Genomic DNA, 26,985 nt, shown 5'->3' with positions numbered 1-26,985 from the left:
ATCTTGGAGGAGGTGGGGTTCGCAGATTCTTTTTGCACGGTCTGCCAAGGCTTTGATGGTGCTTCTTTTTTGACTTGGGTGATGGTTGGAGTTTTTATGTAGATATCTATCTGTGTGTGTGGGTTTTCTGTAGACGGTGTGACCCAATTGTTGATCTGGTTTGCGGATGACTAGGACATCTAGAAAAGGCAGTCTTCCTTCATTTTCTTTTTCCATGGTGAACTGGATGTTTGGGTGGATGCTGTTAAGATGGTCCAGGAACCTGTTGAGTTCTTCATCTCCATGGCTCCAAATGGTGAAGGTGTCATCCACATATCTGAACCATATCGTGGGCTTTTTGGTTGCTGTCTCCAGGGCTTGTTCTTCAAAGTGTTCCATGTAGAAGTTAGCTATGACTGGGCTGAGAGGGCTCCCCATAGCTACTCCATCTTTCTGTTCGTAGAATTCATTGTCCCACTGAAAGTAACTGGTGGTGAGGCAATGGTGAAACAGAGCCGTGATGTCTTCTGGGAACCTCTGGTTGATGAGTGCCATGGTGTCTGCTACCGGGACCATGGTAAATAGAGATACCACATCGAAGCTGATCAGTTTGTCGTTTGTATTTAGCTTGAGATTGCTGATTTTTTCTATGAAGTGGGCTGAGTCCTTGATGTAGTGTGTAGTGAGCCCAATATGGCTTTGTAACTGTGCAGCAAGAAATTTTGCTAGGTCGTATGTGGGGGATCCAATGGCACTCACGATGGGTCTGAGTGGGGTGGAGTCCTTATGGATTTTTGGGAGTCCATAAAGCCTGGGTGGATGGGCTTCCGATTTACATAGCTGCTGTCGTATGTCAAAGTTTATTGAGGAGTTCTTAATCAGGGTGTTGGTTTTCCTGGTTATTTTGGCAGTTGGGTCTTGCTTGAGTTTTTTGTATATAGTAGAGTCCAGGAGTTTTCTGATCTTCTCCTTGTATTGCTCCGTATGCATGATGACTGTGGCATTCCCCTTGTCTGCTGGCAGAATGAGGATATCAGGATCTGAATTTAGGTCTCGAATGGCTTCTCTTTCCTTCCTAGTAATGTTACTGGAGGGGAGTTTTGCCTTTTTCAGGATCCTTGCTGCTTCCGCTCGTACTTCTTCTGCTTCCTCCTCTGGTAGGCGGTAAATTGCTGATTCAACATTGGCAATGATGTTTTCTACTGGGATCCTGGTGGCGGTTACAGCAAAGTTTCCTCCTTTCGCTAGTATGGATACTTGGTCTTCAGAGAGTTGTCTGTCTGTCAGGTTGATGATGGTCCGTGATGTATCCAGTTCTGGTTTCGGTTGTTGCTTTTGTCGTTTGTGGAATTTTTGTTTTTGTCTGTTGGTGTGGACAACCATGTTCTTCTCCATTTTCCTGTAAGTGAGATTGTCTATTTTGTCCCAGTCCTGGGAATTCATCTTCTGGCTGATATTGATATGGAGATGCAGCAGTTCCTTGTCTGTGTTTGCGAGTTCTTTGCGGATGGTGTGGATTCTCTCTCTTAAGAGGTTGCGTTCCAGGCGGTCATAGATCCGGTGAGCCTGTGGTGTTTTGAAAGTCCTTTTGGCTGCGAGGAATTGTGGGATGGTATCTGTGTCTCTGCAGCGTAGAAGGAAAGTCAGGGAGCACAGTAGATGTGCTTTCCTGGTCCTTAGTTTCTCCAATTTCCGTGTGTCTTGGAACAGTTTCTCCCCGTAGAGATGTTCAATGTATTGTCGAAGGCTTTCATGGCCGGAATAACTTATTTGTATTGTCGAAGGCTTATTTGTAAATAAATAACTTATTTATTTACAAGTTATAAGTTATATAAATATAACTTATTTATTTAAGGCATTTGTAGCCCGCCTTTCTCAGCCTTATGGCGGCTCAAGACAGCTTACAGAAATTGGCAGAATTCGATGCCATACATTCATAAAGTACAGTTAAAACCATTCATAAAAACCATTAAAAAGTATTTTTGGCAGTGTCGTCCTGTTAAAAACGTTGTCCAACAGCATTGTCAAATCACTCAGTGTTCATTCTTCGTATTTCATAATTATTTATTCTGCTGCATTTCCAAACGCCTGTTCAAAGAGCCAAGTTTTTACTCTCTTTCTGAAACTATTATTACAATAGCTTGAAAATATATTATAATTATTCACTCTTGAATATTCTTTTACAGTTTGAACAATTAATGGAGACTCAAATGAATTAATAATTTTTAATCCATCATTGCATGGTTTTACAAAACAAATTTTAGGTATGATTAATATGATATGATTGCATGATTAATTGCTAAACTAAGAACAACCATTTGATACTGTATTCTGGCTGGCACTGCTATTCAAAGTCTAAGGCAGAGGTTGCTCCCAGACCTACAGCCTGATATTCTTGCACCTGGAGGGCAATGAAAACTGAACTGGACTTCTTTTGTATGCAAACACATGCTCCACTACTGGATTACAGCTCAGAAGGCTAACAAATTAACTTTAATTGGATGGTGAGAGTCTCAGGAACAGAACAACTATCTCACTTGCTCTGGTAAAATATTCAGACAGAAGCAAACATGCCATCACTTCTTTATTTAGCATGTCAGCATTATTTTTGTGGTTTTCTTTCATATTTATAATACATTATGCAATATGTCAAGGATGGAATTATCATCGCTTTTTCTTTACAATATTTAGACCATTTTCAAGCAACAACAGTAGATTACACAGTATGACAAATCACAAATCAGAATGAGCTTATTTCATTGGGGCTAAAAGTCTAACTGAACTCAGTTCACTGAACTAATATGTACAACAGGATTATGCAGTTAAGTAGGAGCTGAAGTGGTGCAATGGGTTAAACCCTTGTGCTGGCTGAACTGCTGACCTGAAGATCGGTTATTCGAATCCACAACATGATGGTGAGCCCATGTCTATTAGCTCCAGCTTCCCATGCGGGGACATGAGAAAAGCCTACTACAGGATGGCAACACAACCGGGTGTCCCCTGGGCAATGTCTCTGCAGATGGCCAACTCTCTAACACCACAAGTAACTTGCAATTTTTTATTCAGACACGATAAAAAATGCTGTTAAGTAACTGTTCAATTATTGTCACTGAAAAAAATTGGTCTGACCCTAACCATACTGAAGATGAAGGTTGGCCTTCACTATTACAATTGGCATGCTACTGCTTACAATTATGGATAGCCAAATGCTAGAAAATTGTTACCAAGTTATTAAACGATTATTATAAGTAGTCACTGAAGAGAGAGCCAGCAACCCAGGTCCTGATCCAGCTGTTGAAACTCAATACAGGGTAAAAAGGAATGCTTGCACAAAGAGTTTGGGAGGGAGAGGAATAGTGGACCTAGAAAACCCAGTAAGGGCTTTATTTAAATAGCTAGTGGACTTTTAATTAAAACAATATGGGTTCAACGTGAGTTTATAAAGGGAATGAGTCACTGATTGATTGATTAACTGATTGATTTTCTGCTCCATATTTCTCCTGGGATAGCATCCATAGAAGTATTTATTTGGAGAAATGGTACTGACTACAATTTGTAAGGAAAAGTCCACTAGAACATAGGGAAGGATTCTGAATATATGCTTTCAGGGTTCCTAATGGACCATCCATAACAGTGTATCTCAAGCTATTTTGAGTAATTACCAGTAATTACTTTTCCCAGTGTCAGAGATTGGCGCCATATTTCTAACCCACTAGATACAACAGTGCCTTTCTTTCCTGAGAACTCACTAAAGGCCAGCATGCAATGGATCACAGACCAGCACCAACCCAGGGACCACAACTCTGAATAACATTGATCTAGAAGAATTCATTGGAATTTAAAGAAACCTGAGAGGTAATTCAAGCAAAGGGAGAGGTTTAACAAAGCAAATTCAGCAAAGTAATATCCACAAGAGCCTCTGAGAACTCAATTAACTATCACAATGGTTCCCAACCTTTGGTCCTCCAGGTGTTTTGGACTTCAACTCCCAGAAATCTCAGCCTTCTTGCCAGCTGTTAGGAATTGTGGGAACTGAAGACCAAAACACCTGGAGTACCAAAGGTTGGGAAACACTGAACTATAAGAATGATTCAATTATGGAAGAGAACAGACTAATGAACCCTGTGCATGATCTTATATGACATTTGCAAACATGAGGGAATCAAGTTGTTCAAAATTAATATCCATCCTACTTGGGCAGTTTCCTCTATCAAAATACAGTATGAGTATCCTGTCCAAACATACTAGGGAGTGTGACTCTTTGGCCACATGTAATTATATGTCATTGTTTATTGAGAGACCTCATTACCCATTAGGGCGATGTTAGCGTAATTAATCAGGGTGTATCATACAACTATATCCTGCATGTGGAAGAAGTTATTTCTTGTCTTGCTTATATTTTTCACTAAGTTCAGCTGAAACTATAACCTGCTTATACTCCCCCTTTCTCAAGAAAAGAAATGAAGTTGCCTACGTGAACAGACTCTCAATCCTATACAGACAAAGATGGGAGGTGAAAGATCATCAAAGTCCGAGCAGATGGGCAATAAAGCCTAGCAGGCAGAATCAGAATAAGCTTGTTTATTGGCTGTTTGATAGGGGTGTTTGGCGAGGGGAAGCGGGCTACCATGAGCCCAGGGTAACATGTGACTTGCTCAAGGTCACCCAGTGCCTTTCCAGGGCCAAGTAGGGATTAAAACCTTGATCTCCCAAGAGTTCTAGTCCAAAAGCAGAATATATACAAAAGCAATTCAAACAATGTCAAGGAATTGACAAACAATGCAAATGTGTGTCTTTGTTTGCTTTTAGTATGATGCTAATTACAAGACTAAATAGCAAAAAGAGGTAGAATTTCTTAAGCTATCTGGAGTGAGGGACTGGCAATTTGGTTTTTTCCCAGGATGACAGGGAAGGTATAATATTTGTGCCCATCGGCCAAAACTGATTGTTTCTTTCTTTCTTGAAACTCTCCTGGAGCCAATAGCAATCATGGACCATGACTCTGTGTAGCACTGATGTAGCTAATACCACTTCAAAGCTGTACCAATCTAAATTTATAATAGATGAATCAAATAGGATCTTAGCCTTTCCCACCATCTTCCCCGTCTTCCATCTGTCGCTATACAAAAAGACAAGTCCTGGTCCTGGGGGAAGCAGTGAAATAATACAGTTTACATAATTAATGCCGAAATCACAGCCACTGGACGTGTAAGGTGCCTCAGCTGATGTTTACACCAGAGATAGAGATTTTACTTGTATTCCCTAATCTTTGGTGAATACACTGTCATCCTTTGTGAGTGAGTTGGACAAAGAACAATCAAAAGATTCTACTCAATGACAAAGAAACAGAAAAAACCCAAAAGGACTTTCTGAATGCCAAAGAGGCACAAAGAACACATACAGTCAGAAACAGCTATAGCCTAACACCATGTTAAATTAAACCCAGAGATTTATCTTTCTTCACACAGAAAGGATTCTTGTCCAACACAACTATGATGGACTCTGCAGACAAAACATATAAATAAAAGGAACTTCAAACAGCTAACATCGGTTGAATTGTTGGCTTGGAAAACATTGCTGTCATGATCCAAAATAATAATAGAAGGCATATGTAAACCTGTTTATTTCAGGCAGTATCTAATTTTCTGCTAGATTCTGGCTTAGAACCAGAAAATTCACTGAGTTCGCCAACATTTTTAATGACTACAGGACAATAAAATTTAAGAATTGTGACTGCTGTGCAAAGAGTCCCAATTATTTTCTATCTACCCCTTAACAATTTATACCAACCAATTGACATATAATACAACAACAACAACTTTATTTTTGTATCCCACCACCATCTCTCCAAAGAGACTCGGGGCAGCTTACATGGGGACAAGCCCGGTCAAACACAGAATTAAAACACAGCACAATAAAAAAATGTAAGAACAACATCATAAAACAACATAAAATAAGAAGAGTTATAAACTTCTGAGTTAACTAGCTCATCTCACTAATAATAAATTATTCTATAAAACTTCCCAGAGCATATAACATCCTTGTGAAGTAAGAAAATATGAACTAATGACTAAAATTGTATGCCTACAGTCTGAAAGCAAACCAATACAAAAATTATACGATGATCATTTCTCCTATAATACTATTACGTCAACCAAGGCAATTTGAAATAATATTTATAGAGAAGCCTTCCTCTGTCGTTTCAACCAAATCCGATCACTGTATAACACTATGGCCTGAGTCAAGATATGTGGAAAGTTTCAGAGGTATTGCTTACTGTGCTTTCTTCAGGCTCGTCTACACATAACACAAAATCCGGGACTTGTCCAGAGTACTATTTATGTATTTGGGAAATTTCTATATCGCCTTTCTCCAACGACTCGAGGCAGTTTACAACCACAGTTAAAACAGACCATATTCCATATATAATACACAATTAAAATAATCCCAAATCAGTCCATGTCGGACGTAAAATTATCATAAATGAATAGAAAAATCTAAAAATTCCACCAAGATAAAGTATAATTATAATTAAATTACCGGTAAAAACTATTTCACACAATAACATTTTTGGGTTTTTCCTTAAGGACATGAGGGTGGGGGATGCTCTAATACCTTCTGGTAGCTCATTCCAGAGTTTTGGAGCCACTCCCATCTCTGGACAATTTTAGGTGAAAGCTAACTGGGTGAAGAGGAGCATATCACTTACTGGATCTAAAGAGTCTGCCCGGCTTGTATGGTATGACACGGTATCTCAAGTATCCTGGACAAAAACCATGTAAGGCTTTATAGGTTGAAACCAGCATCTTAAATCTGGCCCGGAAACTAATTGGGAGCCAGTGGAGCTGTCTCAACAGGGGGGTGATGTGTTCCCTGAAGTCAGATCCAATGAGCAGTCTGGCTGCCGTACGCTGGACCAGTTGCAGTTTCCGGACATTTTTTAAGGGCAGTCCCATGTAGAGCACACTGCAGTAGTCTAAACAGGATGTACCAATGCGTGTACTATCGTGACCAAGTCAGATTTCTCCAGAAACGGGCACAGCTGGTGCACAGGTTTTAGTGAGGAATTTGTTAAGTCTCAATGTCAGTTATTGGTTGTTTAATGTATTGTCGAAGGCTTTCATGGCCAGAATCACTGGGTTGTTGTAGGTTTTTTCGGGCTATATGGATGGCCATATAGCCCGAGAAAACCTACAACAACCCAGTGATTCTGGCCATGAAAGCCTTCGACAATACATTAAACAACGGGTCTAGAGGCATTTTCTCCTGATGTTTCGCCTGTATCTATGGCAAGCATCCTCAGAGGTAGTGAGGTCTGTTGGAAGTAGGAAATTATTCGTTGTTTAATGTTCCCCCCACAGATCATCCACCAAGGAGACCAAAGCAGTTTCCATCCCATGACCCAGCCTGAAGCAGGACTGAAATGGATCTACAAAATCAGCGTCCTTCCAAAATTTTTAGAGTTGATTGGCCACCACCCATTCCAAGATCTTACTAATAAAAGGAAAATTTGATACTGGCCCCACATTAAGGACTGGAGGTCCCTCATCTTTGTCTGGCCATCCAGGTTCAATATTTAGTCTACTTTGGGATGGGGGGGGGGTTGATAAGACTTTGTTTGACCTACTTCCTTAAAACAAAAAGTCTATAAACATAGGACTATCCATGGATTTATCTAAAGTATGTCTAAACTGCTTTCCAACCAACAATTGTTCCTGAGACAATGAACAAATAAAAACAATAAAACAAAAACAAAAAGAAGTCCTATAAGCAATCCTACACTCATTATAAAACAGTTAAAATAGCAATTTCTGAAAAATGAATCCCACGTAAATAGCACTGGTTTGGCTGCCTACTAGAAGCTTGAAAAAGAGGGAGCCAGACTAACTTCCTTAGGTAGGGTGATCAACAGTTCAGTTCAGTTCAGGTTGAGGATTTTTACAGAAAAAAATCCTCAAAACGATAACACTCAAACACTCTGTTTTAAAAGTAATCTTAGTAGATTGCACATTTCCAAGCATTTTAGCTTATGTTGTTGTCACCGGTGGAAAGTTTTGCAATTTGAAATCATACAGCATCTCATACTGCATTTCCTCAAAGCACCCAATAGTATTATATACTGTTCACACTGCTCAGCGAATGAGTACTCATTTCTATCAAGAACAGCACAGGAACAACAGGAGTTGGTGTGAATTGTGTCAGCACCACAAGCCTATTTCCTACAGGCTTCCTTTCTTTGATCAATGATTTGTTATCTATAGCAGCAAATGAAGCATAGTTTACTGAAGAGGACCATCCCTCTCTTGAACAGGATTTTTTTGTGACAGGAGCAACTTGAGAAACTGCAAGTTGCTTCTGGTGTGAGAGAATTGGCCATTTGCAAGGACGTTGCCCAGGGGACGCCCGGATGTTTTCATGTTTTATCATCCTTGTGGGAGGCCTCTCTCATGTCCCCACATGGGGAGCCAGAGCTGACAGAGGGAGCTCATCCGTGCTCTCCCCGGATTCGAACCTGCGACCTGTCGGTCTTCAGTCCTGCCAGCACAAGAGTTTAACCCACTGCACCACCAGAGGCTCCAGTAACAGCCATCCTGTAGTACCTTTGAGACTAAGGGCTTGCCTACATTAGCCCTAAATCCTGAAGTGGGCCAGAAGTAATCGACAAATATCCATACTGGTCCTTAATGTGGGATAAACCAGTTTAGCCCCACATTAAAGAAAGTCAACAAATGCTATGGAGTTTTGCTGAAAGTCCAAAGCAGCTTCACATTTTGCACAGAGTGTGGATAGCAGATCAGTTCCAATGCACCGACTGCTCCCAAAATATTGGGTAGGTGTAGATAAGCCATAAATGAGCAAATGAAATGTATAGCATAAGCTTTCATGGACTCTAATGCATTTCAACATTGGCCTCCCACAAGGATGATAAAACATGAAAACATCTGGGCGTCCCCTGGGCAACGTCCTTGCAAATGGCCAATTCTCTCACACCAGAAGCAACTTGCAGTTTCTCAAGTTGCTCCTGTCACAAAAAAAATCCTGTTCAAGAGAGGGATGCATGGAGCGAAAGCTCTGTGGTGTCACAGGTAAGACCGAATGCCTTTGTATCTTTTTATGCTGAAAGTGTCTAACAGATTAGGGGTCTTTGAAAAGGTTACAGCCTGATTATAAAGTCAGGAAACTGCTAAGAACGGATTTCAATCCATTACTTAAGGACCATCAGTAGTTCATCTTTTTCAGGCATCTATCCTTAATCCCACTTTCTAGAATGGTTTAAAACTCAGCTAGACACGCTTACCAAATCAGTGATGTCCAATTTAGTTGCTACCCCCTAAATCAATGTCACTTGTGGCAGCCAGTCCCGGGATAACCCATCTGTGCTTTTTTTAGGTCACATTCAGGTCACTGTGTGCTTAAAGTCTGAAGGCTGCCGAGTTCTGCACTCACAAGTAAGCGCCTCTGCTATGGGAGGCCTGGAGGGTTGTTGCCTTTTAGCAAGGGAAAATAATGCGATCCCATACTTTCCCCTCTTTTGGGGAACCACTGGCTATGCAACACATTTTCCATTTTGTTGTTATGTGGCTGCTTCCTCAGCAACATTGCCAAAATGAAACCAAAGCAAGGCGACTGCCCTATGTACAATTTTCCCTTCGTTCATTCAGCTCAATTTACCTTGGCTTACCCTTTGATCATGCAACCCATGAGACTAAAATGACTTCAGCTGTTATCGCAAAAAAACCAATCGTATAAGCAAGGCATGTGTGACTTCTAAATCAATATTTTAACACTTCAGCAAGACATAAGGCACTTATAGTAACCTTCTGATGTCTCCACAAAGTTGATGGCAAAATCATTGGCCAACTGTTAGCTACAAATAAAGTAGACCTATTGAATCAATTATTATAGGGTAAAAGTCCTAATTGGTCTATTCTAATTGAGACCAAACTAACTGATTAAGGAATAGATATAGAATAAGTAAAGAAACACTATTTTACATTATTTTTCTACAAAACGTAAATCATTCTACTACAGAAAAAATAATTTATAGTAACTGGGATGTTAGAAAAGGTAAAGGTTTCCCCTGCCATTAAGTCTAGTTGTGTCCAACTCTGAGAGGTGGTGCTCATCTCCATTTCTAAGCCAAAGATCTGGCATTGTCTGCAAGGTCATGTGGTGGCATGACTGCATGGAGCACCGTTACCATCCCACTAAAGCAGTACTTATTGATCTACTCACATTTTCATGTTTTCAAACTGCTAGGTTGGCAGACCCTGGGACTAACAACAGGAGCTCACTCCGCCCCTGAATTCGAACCGTCAACCTTTTGGTCGGCAAGTTCAGCAGCTCAGCAATTTAACCTGCTGCACAGGGGGTGTTAGTTTTATGTATTTCCAAATCCAAATTGTCATTAAAAATAAGGCCTTCCCCTGCAAAGTATTCAAAAAAATTACTCTTTCTGTTGAAATTTTAGACCTAAGAAAGTATGCATGGTAAGGAAATTATTTTTTTTAAATGTGTGGTAAGATTTAGATGCATGTTACTGTAATTGTCTCATTTAACACAACTTGACAAGCATATTTTAGTTGATTATGATGTCTGTCATGATGTCTATCTTTAGATTTAGTAGTTTAAATTCTAATATATTTTTAATTCAGTAGACACTCTTTAAAAACAAGTAAATTATGTAACCTTCTTTTCCTCATGTTAACATGTTCATTTTAAGGAGGCTCCTTCTTTCAAGGAGGCTCCTTCTTTGGAGGCTTTTAAACAGAGGCTGGGTAGCTATATGTCAGAGGCTGGGTGGCTATATGAATGTGATTTTCTTGCTTCTTGGCAGGGGGTTGGACAGGATGGCCCACAAGGTCTCTTCCAACTCTATGATTCTATGATTCTAGGAATTTACAGAGGTAGTAAATGTTATTTTCAAATGCTGCTGGGAGCTCAACACAGTGAGCAATGTCAGTAACTGTTGTTCTGTGCCTTCAAATCATTTCCAATTTATGATGACCTCACCATGGGGTTTTCTTGCAGGATTATTTTAGAATTGGTTAATGGGCAACTCACACTCACCTCGCCCATGAAAACCAGTGGGTTTCCATGTGCGAGCAGGGATTTGATTGTGATTCTGGTCTCTACAGTCACAATCCAGTGTTCAAACCACTACTATACCATGGTGTCTCTGCAACAAACATGATGCATTGTAAACAAAACATATTTGCAATTTTAAACAAAACCTAGGAAATAAGACAATACAAAACCAGCAACAGAAGATGAGATGGAGAGACAGACAGATATGCCAAGTTAAATTAGGAGAGTAAGTATGACATTACATATCTTCTGAAAGGTTGCTAATGAAAAAGTGAGAGTGATTTCCTTTGGAAGCAAGTGCCAGAGCTGCCTTGGTGCATATGCTTGAGTGCTGCAAAGTGGTACTAAAGACTTGGCTCATCCTGGTGCATTCAATCCCACTATTTGCAGCCACCCTCCTTGTATTAGGGCATCTGTGCATGCATGTGAGGAACAATGGGAAGAAAATGAACAAAAGATAGCATTTCATGGATGTGACAAAACGACCCTAGCCTGGGAAGCTTTATGCCGCAATAATAAATCTGTGGTGTGAATATGAAACATGGTCCTTCCAAATTATGCCTCCGAAGCACGTAGCGAGTGCACTGGAGACAGACTAAAAGTCACAGGTTCAGATGCACTCACATACAAGCAAGCAATCTATTTCAGGCAGAGGGATTGATTACGAGCTGCATGGCTGCCAGATATTTTTTTTTAAAAAAATTACTCCCTGTCCAAGTTAATAGTGTATTTTTAGCTGATGCAAAGACAAGTGCACTGCGGCAGTGAATTGACACATTCATTTACATGGGCTTATGGAAAATCTTGATAAACACAGGTCATCCTTCCACCAAACGCAAGGCAAAATGCCAACAAACTCCAGTGGAAATGGGATTAAGGGTAAACCAGAGCCTAAAGGAATTTTCATTACTTTAGTAATCCACACCAAATCCAACACTGATTTGGTTCATTAAGCAGATTTTTAACATTCTTTCTAAGCATGATAAAAACAACAATGACTGCATTTAATTAGAATATTTATATCATCTCCATTAATATTTAGAGCTTATGTTACTCTTGGATAAATTGTCTGCAAAAACACTTGGATTATATTAATTTATTTATGACCAGGCAACATCTGAGTGCAACCAAAATGGCCAAAGTTATTAATGAAGAAGAGAAACAAACTAAAAGAGGTTGCTGCAGTGTACTTTTGCCTAAGCCTACTGGGAAGGGGAAGTTTCTACCTCTTTTCTTCACTCCCTCCTTTGTTGCATTGAGTGCAGACTAGTTTGCAGCAACTGAAGTGAATTGAAGGAGGAAAGCAGAAGAAGGAGAGATAAACTGGGCTATTCTAAAATCATCTGAACAAGTAGAACAACAAGGATTAATCGATACTGTCGTCAAATCAAGACAGTTGGAGTGCATGAACTTGTGGGCTCAACTTGAACTATCAGGTTGAAAGTACGCAATAAAACAAACACAAAGGTGGCACAATTCCGTACTGGATTCTTCCTCTCTGTAACTTATATCAAATCTAATGCTATGGCTGATTTATGATACAACAACGTTATACAATTCCATGTCTGCATTTTAACCACTAGAGTGAAGGTAAGAAAAAATACAGTAAAACATAAAGAAAGGACAACAAACAGACTGAGACTCCACTGCCATTTTTAGCAGCAGCCCCTTTGATAAGATTGAGTTCCTCATTCATGAGATTAAAAATTATATCCAGCTTACTGCGGTACAACCTTTTATCCTGATTCAATATTTACAGTTTCACTTAGGTATATTAAAAAATATCCTTGGAAGTGTTTGTGGGACCCCTCTAGGTTCCCCGGTGTGATTCTACAGTATGTTTCCAGCCTCATATAGACAAAATATAGGGTTTGCTATTATCCATGGTTTCAGGGATCCATGGGCAAAGGGGTATCTTGGAATTATCCTCTGTGAATTTAGGAGCCATATTGTGCAGGAAAACAAGAATCTAGCAATACCTGAGGTAATGCAATTTTATTAGCATTCGTCTAAGGCAATCGTTCCCAACCTGTGGTATGTGGCCCACTAGTGATCTGCAAGAACAAAAAATCTGGTCAGCAGGCTCACTGCTGCAACGAGAGTGGTCTCGTGAAATCCTCTTATAGTGCCTATGCTTATTAAATATGGTTTTCTGTGGGTGAGCAGATGGCAACGACTGGCTGGCATATGTTCTGTATCAGAAACTAGAGCTGATGTGATCTATCCAATGCAATTTTCTGAATCAGCACCCCAAATAACCAAACTTAGTCTAAAATTGACCAAAAACTGATTTGTAACCCTTTTGGTACTAATGTTGGAGAGTGGTCCCTGGTCAAAAAAGGTTGGGGACCACTGATCTAAGGAGAGCCTTCTAGGGAATGCCTGGCTTATGTTGCTTTCTTTCCTGTAAGCTCATCAGAACTATTTGTATTATAATATCAGTATGCTTTATTTTGTTTCGGGATGCCAGAGGACCAATAAGACTAATATTGATGAGGAAACACATAAACACTGAAAGATGAACTTGAAAGTAATCAGGATTCATGGCTATTGAGAACCCAGAAATCTCAATTACTGTGTTTCAGAGCTAGCTCTTAATGAAAACAAATTGCAAAAAGAGGCAAGAAAAATAGATTAAACATTCTATGTTATTATAATGACCATGATTTTTATTTAATCATGCAGCAGAGTTATCTGCCTGATACTGTACTTAATTTTGCAAGATGGGGCTATACAACATGTAGAGTCAGTATATGAATAAGGTAAGGAGGATCTAAAAAAGTCACAAAATTGCAATTCTCCCCTGACTATTCATATCCTGTGAAAGTGTTCTCAGGATCCTGTGAAAGTGTTATGCTACATTTTGAAAGTATTTGTTTAATAGAGATTGTCCAGATATGATAGTCTACACTTGCACAACAGGGAATTTATTAAATGTACTGTTATTACAGGAAGAAAAGACACCTTTCACTGACTTCGCCACATTAAAACTGGTGTATGAATCAGCTCACTGTGAAATTCTTAGTGATCTCAGTGCTGTTCTATAACAAAGAGAAGTTCACAATGTTTTGATTTTACTACAAATGCTCATTAATAATTGATATCTATGAGCAGGACCAAGATATTAGCTGAGTGCTAAAGAACTTTCTTGAGTACCTTTTGTACTACATAATTGCAGCATTTTGATACCAATTTCACCATGGCTCCATTCTACAAAAGCCTGGGACTTCAGCGTTGTGAAGTATTTAGAATTTTCTACCAGGAAGCTCTAGTGCACCAACAAACTATAAATATTAAGATTCCCATAAGGTACAGTCCGTGATAGTTAACGTGATCCCAAGGCGCTATAATTGTGTAGTGCGGAAGAGACCTTAGATGTGTTCATTTTTTATATAGTTGCCATATTTTACACAGCCAGTTACAAACTGAGAAATGCAAGCCTGCTGTTAGCAAGAGACTCGTGTGACATATAAAACCTAGTGTCTGGTTGTTTAGTCCCAGGACACAAATAGGAAAATGGAAACAAAAACAACATACTGTATACCAAAGAGCAAAGGAATATGCCTTGATATTAACCATCTACCAAGAGGTAAAATGAATCAGCTAATCATATCCCAAAAGAATTTAACAGAACGTAGGCAACCACGGGCAGATTTGCAATCTTGATAAAGGGCATATAATTGCACTATTCATGACAACATGGATATTCCTGGTTTTCTGGGACATGTGGTCCCTGAAGATGCGATGGATATCAGCTCCCCAAATCCCACACATGACAGCTGCATAAAGTCTACTTATGTGGGCTTTAAGCAACATTCAAGTCTGCCTCTCAAATACTAACAGCTAATATTAACATTTCCAGTAATAACCCAACAGCATTAGTTAATGTCAAAACATTTAAAAATATAGTAACTTTGTAGCTCAACAATATCAGACTGCCACTTTCCCTATGCACTCATGCAAACATAAAGTTTTCCTCATTGTTTTATCATTGCTGTTCATTTGGGATATATACACCAGTGATCGTCTCTTAACAATACTGGTCTTAACAATATTGAATATCAGAACATATTTAGTTTTATTTCTACACACTGCTACACATGTTTGATATTTTATAATTTTTAAAACTTTTGTTGAGTCATCTTGAGATCCAGTCCAGGGAAAATTCAGATTATAAATCAAATACATTAATAAAGTAACCAAAAGAATAAAATTACAGATGAGACCTAAATGTGTTCCATTTTGCAAGGAGAACCCATGTATAACTAGCAGGAGCAATTCCATGTTTTCTTCTCCAAAAGATGATAAGCTTCGTCATGGTCTCATTATGTGACAACATAAGCTGGGAAAGAATGTACAAATAACTCTCATTGCATGAGTGAACATTCGATAACACTGAGCTAAGAGTGTCCCACTGAAAAAAGGTGTAATCCCTTCACAACTTCGCGTGAAGGAAAGTCTGTGGGGTTCTCTCATAGTATGATGGATATTTATTTATTTATTTATTTACGGCGCTTATATGCCGCCCTTCTCACCCCGAAGGGGACTCAGAGCGGCTTACAATATATATTTTCATACAATATATTATATTATTAGCAAAGTACAATATCAGTATATATTACTATATTGCACTATACCATTATATTGTAATATTATTAGTAATATTACATGTAATTAAATATATAATTATAATTATAATATTGAATTATTATTACTAGTATTATATTGTATTACATTATAATATTATAAATATTATACGTATATACAATATACTATATTATATTATTAGTAAAGACAAGATGGCAGTGTCTTCTGCTCCCCTCTGTCTTCTCTCTGGCCAGAGCAGTTGTTGGTGCCAGAAGGGGGAGGGGCCTCTGAAGTGATGATATAGGCAGAAGACAAGATGGCAGTGTCTTCTGCTCCCCTCTGTCTTCTCTCTGGCCAAGCAGTCGTTGGATATCCCATTAATGACTTAGCCAGGTAAGTACGAGTTCAGATGGGTCTTAAGGGTTTTTACCAGTTGCTCTTGAGCAACAGGTAAAAACCCCCCACCATCCTACAACCTCAAGACCGCACGTTACTGTTGTGTATCTTCTCCCTTCCTTCCTTCCTTCTTCTCTCTCACCTTCATTTCTCTCTCTCCTTCCTTCCTTTTTAATCTCTCTCCCTTCCTTCCTCCTTCCTTCCTTCCTTCCTTCCTTTCTCCCTCCTTACTGTTTCTCTCTTTCTCTCCTTCCTTCATCTCTCTCTCCTTCAATCCTTTTTTTATCTCTCTCCCTTCCTTCCTTCATCTCTCTCTGCTTTCTTTCTGTTCTGTCTGAGACTGTTGCACCTTCGTCTTCCGTTTCTAATAATATATATTTGTGAAACAGGGTTTTCCAGAAATGGTACAAAGTGTGCAGGGCACGATGCTTGTATTCTTGCCACTTCACAAATTCTTACTCTCTCCAGCCTCATGTCTTGTCTATTCACTACTTGTGTTGTATATGAGATGGGAAGCTGGTGAGAGACTGAGGATCTGTGAGAATACAGGTATCCAAGGCCAGTGCTTGGCACAAGTCAAGCCCTCCTCAGCCTCTCTCTCTCTCCCACAGCCTCATAAATATAGTAGGTAGTGCATTATTTAAATTCCAAAATCCCAAAACATTTAGAAAAAGGAATATGTCTGGTCCCAAAACATTTCAGATAAGTGATATGCAATCTGTACATGGTCTGGCTGTATTGTGGCCCCCAAAAGACGTTTAAATTTTAGTGTCACCACCTTCTAATTGTTAGTCCCAGATGTCATCAATTTTATACTGTAAATTTTGAAAGTACGGCAGTTTCAAGGCGGAGCGAAGGGATACAGGGGGTGATTTGAACCACGAAGATCTACCTGCTTTGAGCTCCCAGAAAAAAAGAAACAATTCAAAGTGCTGGCTACCTGTCCAAAAGTATTTTCGCCTACGAACCAGCTTGGAGACCTCGTCTGGGGAGGCCCTGATTTCACTCCCACCTTCCTCGCAAGCATGGCTGGTAGGGATGAGAGACATGGCCTTTTCAGTGGTGGCCCTTGGTTGTGGAACTCCCTCCCTAGCAACAACAGATGAGCCCCTCCCTACTAGCCTTCACAAGGAGAATCAAAACCTGGCTTTGAGAGCAGGCTTTCGAAAAATAGGGCAGGGCAGTAATCTTAATGAGGAATTATGTGCAATTGATCACAGAGTGGCCTTAGACCTTGAACTCTGGACAGCATATTTTAAGCTTGAATGTATTTTAATCATGTTTATTATATTGTAATTTTAATCCAAACAATTTTAGGTGAATTTGTATGTTTTGAGGCACTGTAGAGGTGCCATTTGTAAACTGCCTTGAGTCCCTGTGTCCCCCGTCCCCCCCCCCCCCCCGGGTAGAGAAAGGTGAGGAATAAATAAGATAAATAAATAAAGCACTCACAATATTCCCAAACCAGAACTATCCCTTTTGAAGTGCATCTTCACATCTTCGCTTCCCATCATCCTTTCACCGTCCCTTCTTTTACCCATTAAGTAACAGCAACAGGGGCTTGACAGCTGATGGTCAGTGGGGAGAAGCGGAAATAAGCATGCAGAGTTACCCACACCTGTCGGATCTTGGTCATTATGTTTTACTACATTCAGCTTAACCGCCTAACCTCTGTCTCCACAAGGAACAACAGGTGGGGCCTTTGTTAGGCCTCACTTACTGGAAGTGTATTATTTATATCCAATACTAGATCATTCAGATCTATATAAACTGTGATCCATTAAATCAAACACTGAATGTGTACTATAATCCCCCCCCCCCTTCCTTGTTTTTATTAGCTCACTCTTTAGCAACCAATGTGGGAGGTATATTGAGCTGCTAGTGCAGTGGTGATCTCCAAGAATGTGGTATGGAGGAAGCGATCAAGGAAAGCGGCCTCACATCCTTCCTGGGAAACACCCACAAATGCCAAGAGAAAAGCAGCATCTGGGTATTCAGGTCAGCAATGCATGAGGCTGTCAACTGGTCACTTAAGGGCACTAATGTTGGTAACAGTGCTGGGAACACCTGGCCTATTAGAAGCTCTGCACCTGGACTGTTAAGAGTATCTTGGCACAGTAACTCGTTCTTACTGCTGTTCACCTATCTCTTAAGCAGAGATGTATGTGTGTAAATATGACAAGGAGGAGGGGTTTAAATTTAGCTGAGTACTAGAATCATAGAATCAAAGAGAAAACAGGTCTGACATCTGAATCCTATTAGTAGTTTCCACTAGAGTAGACTGGCTGAAGAAATGGGATTTACATATTGGCTTAAGTCTTGTATCCACCTAAATACCTAAAGGCACCAGATCCTGTCTGGTCTTGAAAGCCAAGCAGAATCAGTCTTGATTAGTACATGGACAACGAATACCAGGTGCTGTAGTCTACATTTCAGAGGAAGGAACTGGCAAAACATCCCTGAGTATATATTTTGCCTAAGAAAGACCTTTGTAATTTATGGGGTTGCCATAAGTTGACACATTTTCCGTGTCAGGAGCGACTTGAGAAACTGGAAGCCGCTCCTAGTGTGAGAGAGTTGGCAGTCTGCAAGGACGTTGCCCAGGGGATGCCCAGATGTTTCACAATCCTGTGGGAGGCTTCTGTCATGTCCCAGCATGAGAAGCTGGAACTGACAAATGGGAGCTCACCCCATTCCCTGGATTTGAACCACCGAACTTTTGGTCAGCAGTCCTGCCGGCATAAGGATTTAACCCAGGGGTCCTCAAACCTTTTAAACAGAGGTCACAGTCCCTCAAAGTGGTGGAGGGCCGGATTATAATTTGAAAAAAAATATGAATGAATTCCTATGCACATTGCACATATTTTATTTGTAGTGCAAAAAACACTTTAAAACAATACAATAATTAAAATGAACAGTTTTAACAAATATAAACTTATTAGCATTTCAATGGGAAGTGTGTGCCTGCTTTTGGGTGATGAGACAGGATTATTTTGTCATTGCTGTGTGCTTTCAAGTCATTTCAAACTTAGGTTGACCCTGAGTGAGGGCTGGGTAAATGACCTTGGAGGGCTGTATCTGGCCCCTGGGCCTTAGTTTGAGGACCCCTGATTTAACCATTGCGCCACCGGGAGCTGAAGTTGACATGAAGTTGGCATGAAGGCACATACATACACAAAAGGGTTGAATCAAGCAATACCTTTCAGGAATCAAGCCTAAGCTTCCTTTCCTTTCAGTATCTTTCACAGTGCGTATGAATTTCTATGTATATGCCACTGATCAGACCCACTCCCATAACCCTATATCATCACTACAGCACACTTGCCTAGTTCCTACCGTTTGAGGAAGGATAATCTGGGATCTGTAGTTTGGCAAGGCAACAGTTCTCTTTGGCAGGAAAGGCTAATGGTCTTATAAAACTACAACTCCCAGGATTCCATGGCATGGAAGCATGACAGTTAAAGTGGTATCGAATTACACTGGTTTTATAATGTAGATGCAAAGGTAAAAAGCAGTAGACTCCAGATTTTCTTATTGAGTATGCATGAAAGGAATAACAGATAGAAACAGGGAGGAGGAGAGAAACCTGTCAAGAAGGTAAGGAGCCATAGAGTTGGTCAGCAAACTGGAAATCACAAAGAAGGACGAGTCTTGTGGCGGGGGGTGGGGGGGTGGGGAGTCAAACTTGGATATGTTTTTGGAAAAGGCGGTGGTTTGTAGAAGTTTCAGCATGTTTTGGTTTACCTTTCCAAGGCTTAACTTGCCTGATATTTTCATTTCATATAGACATATAACAGTTTTGAATATAAGGTCTGTTGAAGCATATATAATTGTTCTTCTTTTTGTATTTTTATTCTTTACGTATTTTTTCTGACTGTGGTATCAAAATTTCTCTTGAAGAAGTAATAGCTAGGAGCAAATTTCCTTTGTTAATCAAGGCCCACCTATTGTGGGTGTCCCTAAAAAGACTGGATGGAAGGGACAAGTCAGTATCTCACATATATTTTTATAGAATAGTCTTTCTAAGCCAAAGAACGTCTCATCAAGGAATCTAACCTAAATTCGCAATATCCTTTTGTCCACCCTCAGAGTCTTTGGCCCTCCTCCAACACCTTTCTATTATGCTTAAGTTCTCCGAAAACAAGAAATCCCTGCCAACTTTTCCCATCTTCCAGCAAATTTATATGAACTGGATAATTTCAGTTAAGTGGATTTGTATAAATCTGTGTGTATTCAGACTATTTGGATTCCAATTATACTAAGTCTCCTGATGAAAAAAAACTGAGATGTTTTTGGCGCTGGTGGAGAGGAATTTATGGCACTTAACTTTGATATATGCTGGGTTGCATTGCAACTGTGGCTGTTAAAAAATCAGCAATAATGAAAATGGCTATTGATCAAGAGATGCCATGTAGCTGGCCTTACTGCACTGCAGATAGGGCATAAATCAGCGCCAGAGATGAGATGCATTAGACTAGGTTACAAATGATTTTCCAGATACTGTTAAATGTTCCTGGCCTGTATTTTCAGATCTAAGACTCCTTCCAAAAATACTGAATGAACTCATGTTTACCTGCAAGCGGCTTCTTTGGTTTCTTGTTTAAAAGAAAGTCCAAAAGCGAACTATTTGTTATAAACAATGAGGGAAGCCATTTAGAAACTGCCTCCAAACCCTTCCTGCAGGCCATTGCATTTAGAGCCAATACAAGCAATTATACACTAGATCATGTTTCGGGTTCTTAAACATCAGAGGAGAAAATATGATTTCATGACTGTCAGCTTAGTATCTGAGTGGTGCATCATCCATTTGACTAATGGTCATAGATGGAAATGATAGCTTTCACAGACTGTGCCAGGTTTTACCTATGAACATACAGCATATTGCTATCAAGATAACTCATCTGCCTACATTCCCTTCATTATGCATAATCAACCTGTTTGAACATAAATTGAGGGGGGAAAACAAAGTTTGTATTTAGCTGTTGCTATTACTATATTTCTTCAATTCTAAGACACACGTTTTCTCTATATAAAGGTAAAGGTTTCCCCTTGACATTAAGCTTTAGAGGTTGGTGCTCATCATTTCTAAGCCGAAGAGCCAGAGTTGTCCACAGACACCTCCAAGATCATGTGGCCAGCATGACTACATGGCATGCCGTTACCTTCCTGCTGGAGAGGTACCTATTGATCTACTCACATTTACATATTTTCAAACTGCTAGGTTGGCAGAACCTGAGCCTAACAACAGGAGCTCACCCCGCTCTCTGGATTCAAACTGCCAACCTTTCAGTCAGCAAGTTCAGCAGTTTAACCTGCTGCACCACCAGGGGGGCCTTATATAAATATTTCTAAAAATGGGATGCACCTGAGAATCGCAGGTGTATCTTATGTATTTTTGGTGGTGGTACTGAAATGAAGGTATGTCGTACAATCGATGGCATCTTACAATTGACAAAATACGGTATAATTACTATCATATTTTAAAAGTTATGAAATGGGAAGTTCCACCAGTGAATAAACTGTGAACATCCTAAAGCTTTTTTTCCCAGTGAAAGCCTATAAATGGTGACTCAGAAGTAAACTCTACTACAATGAATGGCATCTACTTGTTGGCATGTTTCTAATTTCTTCTCCCTACTCTGTTTCTGCTCTCATTCTCATTGATTGTGTAGAATGGACACTTTTCTACCGCAAGCCTTAACTTTGACTTATGCTTTTATATCTTGGTATGTACTGTGTGCTTTGAGATCTCTCTCTATGTATGTGTCAGGAAAGATGTAGTGATTGGTGTTTTTCCCCTCTCTTTGAAACCTTAGAAGAGATATGTGTTAGAGTAGCTCAGACCCAGATATTTACTATGAAGAAATGTCACTACAACTTTCTATTGTAAATAAACCTTTTGCCCGCCTAAGCTAAATTGTTTTGAAGCAACATCACACGGCACTTCACGCTCTGCATGCTATGAGATGATGCTCAACTCTAGGTATCCTGTTTGTATTTTGTATGCTCTGCTTTATTTTTGGGTAGATTTCCTTAACAAAAAGGGTTATGGGCCCAGAGGAAAAGAATAGGAAATAGAAAATAGGAAATAAAAGGGATAGATTCATACAGTAATTTGAGGCAGAACTGAAGATACGCACATATGAGATGAAAGTGGGTCTAATAAGCATTGCATGATTAAACAGAAACATTTTGACTCTTTCTAGAGACAAAGGCTTCTTCTAAAATGCATTAAAGGATGATATTTTTCCCCTTTGATTAGGGAATTTTTTTTCTCCCCTCTCTCTTGTCCATTTAAAAAAAAAATCCATTTTGATGCTTGTAAAATGAATCATCTTTCCCAGAGACTTTGTGAGATGAGGTATACCTGCATATGGAAGTCCAGCTCCTGCTTGCAATCCTTCCAAACTCAAAAGAGGGGAGGGCTACAATAACATTATAGCTTCATGCCAGTTGTTAATCCGGTAAACTGGTACTATCTTATTTTAACCACTAGGGCCTTTCAATAATAGTTATAGCCTAGGGAATATTTAAGTACATGTTTGTTTCATGAAAAATTACATCAAAAAAGTAGTTTGCTTCATTTTTCAGAACCTTAACAGACATTTTTAAATTCAGTTGTTTGCAACTCTCAGGCATCCATTTCAACCATCCAAACAATTTGAGCTCAGCCATTGGCAACTTTTAATTGAACTACTTAAAATAATAAAACAAATTAAGAAATGAAAGTCAGTGATCAGCTCAATCTGGAGCCACAGTATAAGCTACGAAGCGTCTTGCCTGCTGAGTGGGCATTAGTTTAAATTACACATGACAGGGTGCTGAAAGGTCTTGCTCTGCTAAGCAAGTCAGAAACCATGAGCAAAGTGTCAGAGCAATGTCATGAAGCACGGTTTCAAGCTGTAGTTTTCCAGGATAACAGCACTAGCCCGCTTTCAAAACTCTGTTCATTTTCCTTTTAGTTCCTTTTTTTCTGTTTTTTTAAATCTCACTATAAACAAATCAGAACTGCCTCAAGACATAGGCTTGTCAGGTTGCACACTAGAGGCCTGATCATTACAGAAAACCTATCTTTCGGTGAAATATGACAAGGATCTAGATTCAGGAGGCAGGGTGTCCACGCACATATAGGAAAGTACTAGTTGAAGTTCATGAGGAGATCCTTTTTCAAATCACTCTGCATTTGAAGAAAACTTGAGGTGTCAGGACAGACAGGCCTTGTTCTTTATTCTTTTGGAAGAGCAAATGATAGAACATATGCTTTCCCTTCATAAGGTCCCAGATTCAATGTACTGCATTTCCCTGGAGAACCACTGCCTGTTTGCATTGGCAATACTAAATCTGATTGTTTGACACCAAATACAGCCGCCGCCAACATCCTTAAGCAGTCTGAGAACAACAATAGGAACTCAAGCTAGGTTGGTTTCTTCTGTTTAATTGTAAGAGGAAGAAAAGTAAGGAATGAGATTAGAAGTAGAGTGAACAGGCAGAAGAAATTGCGGCTGCTCCAACTCTCTGTACGTTAAAGATATCTTCTTCTACTACAAGTCACAATCTTGGGCCGAGCTTTAGCACACCTAGTTAATCACCAGCGGCATCGAAAGGTTGGCAGTTCGAAGCCTGAGTCAGGGTGAGCACCCAACCTTCAGCCCAGCTCTCTGTCCACCTAGGCAGTTCAAAAACCGTTGTGAGCTGTGAGTGGAGAAATTAGACACTACTTAAGCAGGGAGGCATTTTATGGCACCATAAAAAGGAAGTGATCAAAGGAAGGAGGAAGTCTATGATTAAGATCTCTTTGTCACAGAGGATGGAGTGACAGGACCCCCTGTGGCCGCATTTGAGTACAACCTCCAGGATGCTGAAGTTGGGGAAAAGTGCTGACATAACTGTTGTTTGTCCTGTCTGTTTAACTGCATTGAATGTTTGCTGTGCATGTGTTATGTCATCCACTCTGAGTCCCCTTCGGGGTGAGAAGGATAGAATATAAATATATAAATAAATCTAGAGATTCCAATTATTCATAGAAAACCAGTAATGTGGAAAGAATGGACAAAGAAGGCAACTGCTGTTGAAAATAGCATATTTTCCCTTTATGCCAATATTTCAGGAAGCTATGTCTTATGCTGTTGCTTTCTGCTCTGCCAGGGATGCTATAGAACGAAGAAATAGAGGGGAGAAGTGTTTTGTACTGCAGTCAACAGCTCATAACATTCAGAAAGATTTCATGTGATCAAAAACAATACTTTTACTTACTTTTGACAAATGAGAATTTTAGTAAACTCTATCAATGGTTAACTACTTTTCTGATCTGTGAGCAATAAATATAACCAATTACTTTTTAAAAGCGACTTTCCAAAATCTAAAAACAAATAGCCATCGTATCTGTCCAATATAATGGCAATTATATAGGTACATGATGTTTCCATGGTGTCTTCATAGTTATCCCAGCCTGAAGTGACAGTGAGTGGAAGGATGCACAGGAGTTGCACTCAACACTCCTAATCCACTTAAGACGAGGAATGGAAATGAGGAGATGAAAATGCCTGCCTCCCTTCCTTCCCTCCTCATCAAGCTGCTCCTTGAATACCATAATATTCAGCCCATAAATATCATGGGCACAAGCAGCAACAGACACTGTTTATGGGAGCCGTTTAAATGGTTATAGTAACTTGGAAAAAGTAATGCTATAGTAAAATGAGGAATAAGAAAATCTAAATCAGTGGGATGGGATATATTCCAAGGCCCTTTCCACACTGTCCTATATCCCAGATCTGATCTCAGATTATCTGATTTGAACTAGATTATATCAGTCTACACTGTCAGGTAATCTGGGATAAGCAGATAATCTGGGATCAGATCATGAGTTATAGGGTAGTGTAGCCCAAAAGAAAGAATCACAGTGTAACAAAAATAGTTACACTCTCCTTCCTTCCAACTTTCTACCCATTTTTTTTAAAAGCAGACCTTTTAATGCATGCATTGGCTGTATGCCTGACTATCCATAGAACCATTTGCCAAAAAACAAATCCAGGGAGGGAAATTAAGGTGTACCAAGTAGATTTTACAGAGATGATGGGGAATTAAACAACAAATAGGAAAATGGAAAGTACAGATGAGTTCCCATTGGGAAAAAGATCTAACTGATGTTTTTCCATGGCTTTGAGAGCAGAAGCCAGGTGTACTGCTGCTTTTGATGATGACCATTTGCTTCCACTTACACACAAAATTTCTTTATTAATAACTAGAGATACTTAATGTACATCTGCTGCCTCTCCTGATCTAAATTTATCACCCTGTCTCTGGAGCCCCACTCTTTAGATTCCAGAATCTGGGGTGATGAATTGTGTAGACATCTGGTCTCTGTCCTTTTTACGGTTCCATGACCACCATCCCTTGAGACTGATAGCGTATGATACAATTTGCTCCAAATACAGTCTGCCTTTTTCCATCATCACAATAACCATCATCATAATAAAAATGAGAGAAGTCACATATTTCTCAGTCTTCACATATTCAAAGCAGAATTGGAAAAGTGCATTGCTACTCAAGAAAACTGAGGCTGTAACTGCACATTTCTTTGGAAGTGAGTCCCATGAATTCAAACGGATTTACTTCTGAGACTCGTTTTGTTTTGTGAAATGCTCACTGTTTTGGACAAATGCAAACGGAGGCCGACCTCTATCAATATTTTTAAAGAAGAAGATATTTCAGCAGGTGCAGCTTGGAACTGGCAAAAAGACATATATAATTGTTGTAGCGCAGCCTGATTATTCAGGCCCTTCCACACAGCCCTATATCTCAGAATATCAAAGCAGGAAATTCCACATTATCTGAGTGTGGACTCAGATAACCCAGTTCAAAGCAGATATTCTGGAATATAGGGCTCTGTGGAAGGACCCTCAGAGAGGATTGTGTGCTTTCCTGTGGCACAACCCTTGGTTTTGGATCTAAAATATCCAGGAAGTTTTCTATGTCCCTATTCTTGTAGTTCTGTTTAGGTTTTTAAAAAGTTATACATTCTTGCTTGTGGACTTATGCTGTACCTGTGAGTTCTTGCTGTTTTTGGACTTTGTCATCTCTGGAATCTTATGAGACATTTGGGTTACTGTTTGGTTTTCACCTTTTGCTAAACCTTTTTGGATTATATATCTTCCTTTCATATTCCTGATGTTATATGCTTTGTATGCACCCGTGTGTGTGTGTGTGTGTGTTTTTTTTTTTTTTTTTACCATAAACTGTTTGCTTATATTCCTGAACTCTTGTGTGGTACGGTAGTTTTCCAGGCCTGGAGTGCAACAATAATACTACTGAATAATAATACTACTAGAAACTTGCCTATCCCATTTAAAGCATAATCTTTTGAGTATATCAGACATATGAACTAGGACCCTGACTGAAAATGGCATTACGCATCCATCTATGTAATACAAGTTTCTTTTCATTCATGGTAGAAAGTAGGAAAAAACTTTGGCTTAGATTTAGAGGAGATACCAAAATATTGGTTAAGGGATCTTCAGTAGGACCCCAATGTATCTATCTACTACACACTTATGGATGGAAGTGTAAAATTCATGGTCTGAACAATACAGAACAATGCAAAGCACTGACATAAGTTTTGACAGAACGCCAAATGTCAAGATTTACTTTCACCAAGAACCAATACTTTTCTATACTAAAATTAAAAAGGTTTCAAAAACAAGTATATCTATAATGGAATTGATTGTTCCACAGCTGCCGTAACGCTTAAAATAGTGCTCCTACTAACTGACATCTCCTCATTACTTGCAAATTAATACTTCTCTCTTTGAATTGAATCAGAGAGCACAATTACCAAAAGGCTTGATTTATTCAACTACTTTTTTGCTCAAGTACTCTTGCATCAACATCAGATTCCTGGCCTCCTGTTATTTGAAAAGCTTTTCCCTACTGTAGGAG

General features: G+C 39.5%; 1 protein-coding gene across 37 annotated transcripts in view; it reads right to left on the bottom strand.

Annotated features, from left to right (window-relative positions):
- Positions 1–26,985, bottom strand: part of DST (dystonin) — a 411,253-nt gene that overhangs the window by 303,569 nt on the left and 80,699 nt on the right. The window lies entirely within an intron of this gene.

Source organism: Anolis sagrei, chromosome 1, assembly GCF_037176765.1.
Source record: "Anolis sagrei isolate rAnoSag1 chromosome 1, rAnoSag1.mat, whole genome shotgun sequence".
NCBI classification, from domain to species: Eukaryota; Metazoa; Chordata; class Lepidosauria; order Squamata; family Dactyloidae; genus Anolis; species Anolis sagrei.
Note: the sequence above shows the minus strand (reverse complement) of the source record. Positions and strands in the feature narration are given on the sequence as shown.